The 5,564-nt window shown below is 39.3% G+C and overlaps 1 long non-coding RNA gene across 1 annotated transcript in view; it reads left to right on the forward strand.

The window, feature by feature from the left end:
- Positions 1-2,835, forward strand: part of LOC106527910 (uncharacterized) — a 45,728-nt gene extending 42,893 nt beyond the window's left edge. The window contains exon 3 of the long non-coding RNA XR_001311439.1: positions 307-2,835. This is a non-coding gene — a long non-coding RNA (uncharacterized LOC106527910). The remainder of the gene's footprint in view (positions 1-306) is intronic.
- The last annotated feature ends 2,729 nt before the right edge of the window (positions 2,836-5,564 follow it).

Raw genomic sequence — 5,564 nt, forward strand, 5'->3', positions numbered from 1 at the left:
ATTTTGGCCTCCAGTAGCAACATTTTTAAGAGTTCATGTGTAAATTCAGTTTTATTATTTATCAAACATGTTTAAAGACGTGAGATGAAAGCAGAAAAAAAAATTGACCTAAATAGAAATTCTTTACATCAGTTTAAATTCTTGACAGAAAAAGAGATAAAATATGTATTTTTGGTGTTTTTTTCTGTTAGATTATTCATCCTTTCATTTATTTATGTATTGGACTTATTATAACTTGTGATGTACATGTAAAAAATGTAGCTTTTTGGATATTTTGTTTTTGACTCCAGTYATTCCATCTTTCAGCATCGACCTGGACCAGCATGTCTCACAACCTCCCAGCTTCTCACTGCTTTCTGTTTTAAAGCCCGTCTCTCCAGCATCGTGAATCAACTGCTCGATTCCTGCATTGACAGCATCTCTGTGCTCCGTTTGAATGAAGAAGGCTGCCACAAGGCGAAGCTCTTATCTGTAGATTAAAAGCAGAGATGTGTCAGAGACTTACAGCATCTCTCCATTTTCAATCAACTGGATGTTAAGGAAAACTTGATGAAGGCTTATTGATCTGCTGATTGTGAGAGGGCCTCTGAGTGGACCGCTCCATCAGTATTTCTCTGCTTCCCCAACGAACTGAGCTGCACTAAAAGCAGCTCGATCCGTTTCTCTGCAGGTGGCCCCAGACTTGTTCATTTTCCCCTCGTAGCTTTTATTTATCTCACCTTGTAGTTCTTATTTTTCTCACAATCCTTGAAATGCAGACTGTCGGGCCAATAATGGTATTTTTAAAAAATGGCATATCGATTCTAAGAAAAGTTCCCGCTGTAAGAGCTTGAAAGGTGAAGATAAAAAGGAGTAGCAGATCAGAAGTCATTCAGTTCTTCAGACTGCATCCTCAACAGAACCATTGAAGAATAATGTGTGTTAATTTCTGTGTTGAACCACGGTTTTGTTCTGTTTTCTAAAACTTGTCATTGGAGTATCTTAAGGTCTTGTTATCCACAGTGACAGCTTCAGCCGAGTACGATGTAGGGAACATGTGTTCTTGAAACAAGAAGAAACAGATGGTGTAATTATCAGAGCTGCTGCTCTAGTTGCTTGGTGGGTTGAACCTACTTAATTGTTCAGGTGGCAGAATGTTTCACACTCTTAAAGACAAACACAGAGGTCCAGATCTTAGTTAAAATCTTTACAAAGCTAAAGAGAAAAATAAATGGTAAACAGACTTTTTCATAATGATGCTTTAAGTAAAAAAAAAATTTCACGAGAAAAACATTGTAATGCGAGTTCACCTTTTGCCACAAAGTACCAAAGATTAAGATTACAGTTGATAATCCACTGAAGAATAGTTCAGCTCTAAAAAAACCAATAGTTTTCTGAAACATTTACGTTGTGGAGAACTTTGGAGAAGAAATTATTATGACCAGACTGATAACAGCTGGTGAAAGTGGGGCTAACATCAAAGTGTGTTCAAAGATCTGAATCCTCACTTTAAGACTTTGTTGCTTTTCATCTACTGAAGAGCTTGCCAATTAAATGTTTCTTTATTAGTTTAAAGGAGAAACAACAGCAGCAGAAATCTCTAAACCCCAGCTTGGACAAGCATGTCTTAGTGCAGGAGTGTCAAACTCATTTTCATCAAATGAGCATCATAGTGGTCCAGTTGTAATTAACTCAGTGTTGGTGTTTAACTTCTACTAAACAGGARTCATCGCGTTCCTTTTCTCATTACAGCGACCGAGCACCGTTAAACAATAACTGAGCTCTACCTGGTATTTTCTGCATAGAAACTGTGTTTTAACATGTCCTCATAAACACTGAAAAGGTCTACGTCAGGGGTCACCAATAGGCGGACCTGGGTCCGGATCCGGACCGGAATGACGTCTCATGCGGACCCTTACCCAATGTCAAARCAGAGATCACCACTTAAAACTTGAATGAGCACGTGTAATGCTGCATTCAGATCTAACGAGATTTGAGTGTCGGGGCATCGGGTTTACATACAAATCTATGGTGGGGCATTGAGAAGTGTTGCTGTKTGTTTTGAAGCATTTGATGCATGAAGCGCATCCAAAGAGGCAGAAACTTGAGGTGGAAAATCTGAAATTTAGCAGTTAGAAATGGAGTGTCAGCCACATTTAGCCATGTGTGACGTAGTGGCACATTTTCAGACGGGATAATCTCCTGAATGATGCCCACTAAACTGAGACAGATGGACAGGAGCTCTCCAGCTGAAATCAAGCACCTGTAGTTGATGTCCTGGCAGAAGATATGGGCATCGATGGGAGTCAGCAACCCAGTCAAACTGTGCTCAGGACAAAACAATGCGCTGAATGCAACACTCAGCACACAGCTCCTGGAGTGGTGAAACTCACCAAACTCAGAACTCCTCTGAATTATCTGGTGAATCCAAGGTGCCCAACGACAACGTCCTCTGGCTGTCAGTAAATAAAGCCATGCCACTCTCTCAGTTTCATCTGTCATTGTACAGAGACCGGCAAAGAAGGCTCCTCTCAACGTGCACCTTGATGTGTGAATAGAGCGATTTTGACGAGTATCTGACCTCAAAGTGCACAAGCGTCCAACTCGAGTCATTGGACACATTTTTGACGCGCAAAACGTGTTCGGTCTGAACACAGCATAAACCAGTTACATGCACAGGTTTTGCAGTCTTTACAGTAGTGGTCAAGTGTTGGAGACAGAGGAAAGGATGGAGAAGGTGGGGGGGACAGAAATAGAGAAGGAAATATACAGGCGGGTGAGAAAGGATGGAGAAAACTGTTAGTTGAGATGGAGAAGGGGAGAAAAACTGGAGAGTTAACAAAAACAAATACAAAACAAAAAATACAATTAAAAAAAACAGGAAAAAAATAATGGCATCAAAAAAAAAGGACAGCGAAAATAGAGCATTTAATCCAGGATGGACAGAGTCATTTTTTTATACTTGCCACTGGAACAAAACCAGTGACTTACATGTTCAGAAATGCAACACTTATTAAAAATGGCAATGTTTAATGCCATTATGAAACAAAGTATAAAAGTTTTGAACAAATGTACTAAATCAACATGTACAGTTGTCATGTATTTAGTTTCTTATTTTGACATGTTCATTATACTTTTACTCAGTAAGAGAACATAAAACATCAGACTTTAGAATTTCATGTTCATCTTTTTGTTACGCGACAATAAATATTGAAAAAGTATTTGAATTAGACTGAATTAATTAAATTTTATGTGCAAATCAATTTGTGTGGATGTTGAAACAACTACTGAGCTACTTAAATATATATATAACTTTAAACAGTAATCTTATGGACCTTGGTCTTAAGAAATTTTCTCTGATTGGACCCATTAAAATTTTAATTGAATACCCCTGGTCTACATGGATGACTGACTAAATGTGGAAAAAATACAGAAGAACTATTAAAAATAAGAGTTTTACTTCTTGGATTTTGAACTATCCCAGTCGACAAGAACTTTACAATGGAGTCGCGTCCCAATTTTAATTTATGATTTGTAAGTAGGAAATTTCCACTTCCCACTACAACTGGGCTACTGGAAGGCCCTTTCCCAATCAGTGGCTACACCCTCGCCCTACTCCCTACAAACTACACTCGCTGTGAAGCACCCTCACAGCTGAACTGAGTCTCTTTGATGGCACTGCACACCCTCCTCTTTTGAGACGAGCTCTCCTSACACCACCGGAACAGGAAGCTGTCGTCACCATGGTAACAGTCCAACCTCTGGCAGCGACTGAATGCAGGAGAACAAACGCTTTTTTTAATAGGACCAAAGAAAAATATTTAATTAGGCCCACATTTTAGAGAGTTTTCAGATATGACTGTATTTGTAACAAACACTGTGTGATAACTGATCAAAATATTTGCACTTTTAACATTTTTTTAATAATTTATTTTTTCTTTACTTTTTAAATGTTTCCGTTCTTCTTTTTTTAATATGGACCAGAGTTCTGTCTTTAATAAAGTTTGAATTGAATTAAACATGATTTATGGGAAATTGTATTTGTTGGTGAGGTGTTTACTTAGTAAATACTGTATGTGTACAAAACATATGCAGAACTTATATTTATACGTCCCRTGCTCCATGTTGACCACTATTTGGTGCTGCACCTGCTGCTCAAGTCTGCACTGGATGTAGACTCGCTGTGGAGGGCTTAATAAGCCACTCGCCCTCGTACCTAATTGGTTTCAGATAGGACTTGATTTGGACAACCCTTCGTGTGAACGCGCAAACTGAGTGAGTAGGGASTAGGGCGAGTGTGTAGCCACCGATTGGGAAAGGCCCGAAATGTACCAACAAAAATGCAGCGAAATGGAGATTTTAAATGGTGAATTTTGCCTGCTGACACTTAATTTTAAAACATGTGCACCTCCACCTAGTGGTGAGATGCTGCCATTTGAAGTTCTTTGGGCCACATAAAATATTGTTGGGCCACACTTGGCCTGTGGACCATGAGTTTGCAAATGTTGAACATGTTATCAGTAAAAATAAAATAAAAACACAAGATTTTATTCTTTGCTGCAGTGATTTTGTGACAATTAGTGTTCAAAATTAAAACACTTTTTGCAACAACAATGCTGAAAACTGCAGAACAGACTTGCTTTATTAACTAGCTAGAAATCCATTTAATACGTTAAAAATTCCAACAACCTCAATCCTTCAAAGGCTCACTGGATTGTTGAACGGCTTGCTCTCAGACCTCCTGCAGTGGTTCAGTGTGCTGCAGTAGTTATGACCYAACATGACTGAATGAACAAAGCTGTTTGGAAATCACCTCGCTGGGGGAAGATAYGGAAATAGTTTTTTTGCTGCAGTAACTGACTAAATGGTTTCTTTGCTCAGTTGTCTGTTATGTACAGGCTCAACATTCCCTTTGAGTTTAGGAGCAGCGTTAAGTGGGTGCAAAGTCTTTAAAAAAATGGTCTAATACAAGGAATGGACTGTACATAAGAGACAAAGCTGCCAGTGTTCAAAATGAAGCATTAAAGGGACTTCAGAGAATCTCCAGCACTATTGATTGAAACCACTCTAAAGTTTAAAGTGCTCATCAGATCTTTTTTAAAACAAATAAAGTGGCTCCACTACCTGCAGTGATGTTACCTGTAGGCTGCGTCGGATTTATACTGATTCACGTGTTGCCCAATCAGTTCTGTTTTTATGAGTGTTATTCATCTGAAGTAGACATTAGGAAACAACTGAAAACACAAAAATATGATCAGCCCACATTTTCACCTCRTTTAGTCAGGGCCAGAGCCTAGCAACAGGTCTGAAGCACAGCAACAGCATCCGTGGAGTCAGTTCAGCTGTTCAGACTTTCTGACTCTGTGCCGGAGGACATAAACACAGATGCACTTCATCACTAGGACGCAGCACTTGTGTGTATGTGTGTGTGAGAGAGATTGCGTGTCATCGAAGACTGAATATTTTCGAGTGCAGTTCATTTGAGCTGAGTGTTTTATCGTGAGTGTTGGTCTAAAATATGAACCTGGCTGCTGAGTTTGCTTCGCTGCTGCCTGTCCTCTCTGCATGCTGCAGAGTCTGTAGGT

Source organism: Austrofundulus limnaeus, unplaced genomic scaffold (assembly GCF_001266775.1).
Source record: "Austrofundulus limnaeus strain Quisiro unplaced genomic scaffold, Austrofundulus_limnaeus-1.0 Scaffold349, whole genome shotgun sequence".
NCBI classification, from domain to species: domain Eukaryota; kingdom Metazoa; phylum Chordata; class Actinopteri; order Cyprinodontiformes; family Rivulidae; genus Austrofundulus; species Austrofundulus limnaeus.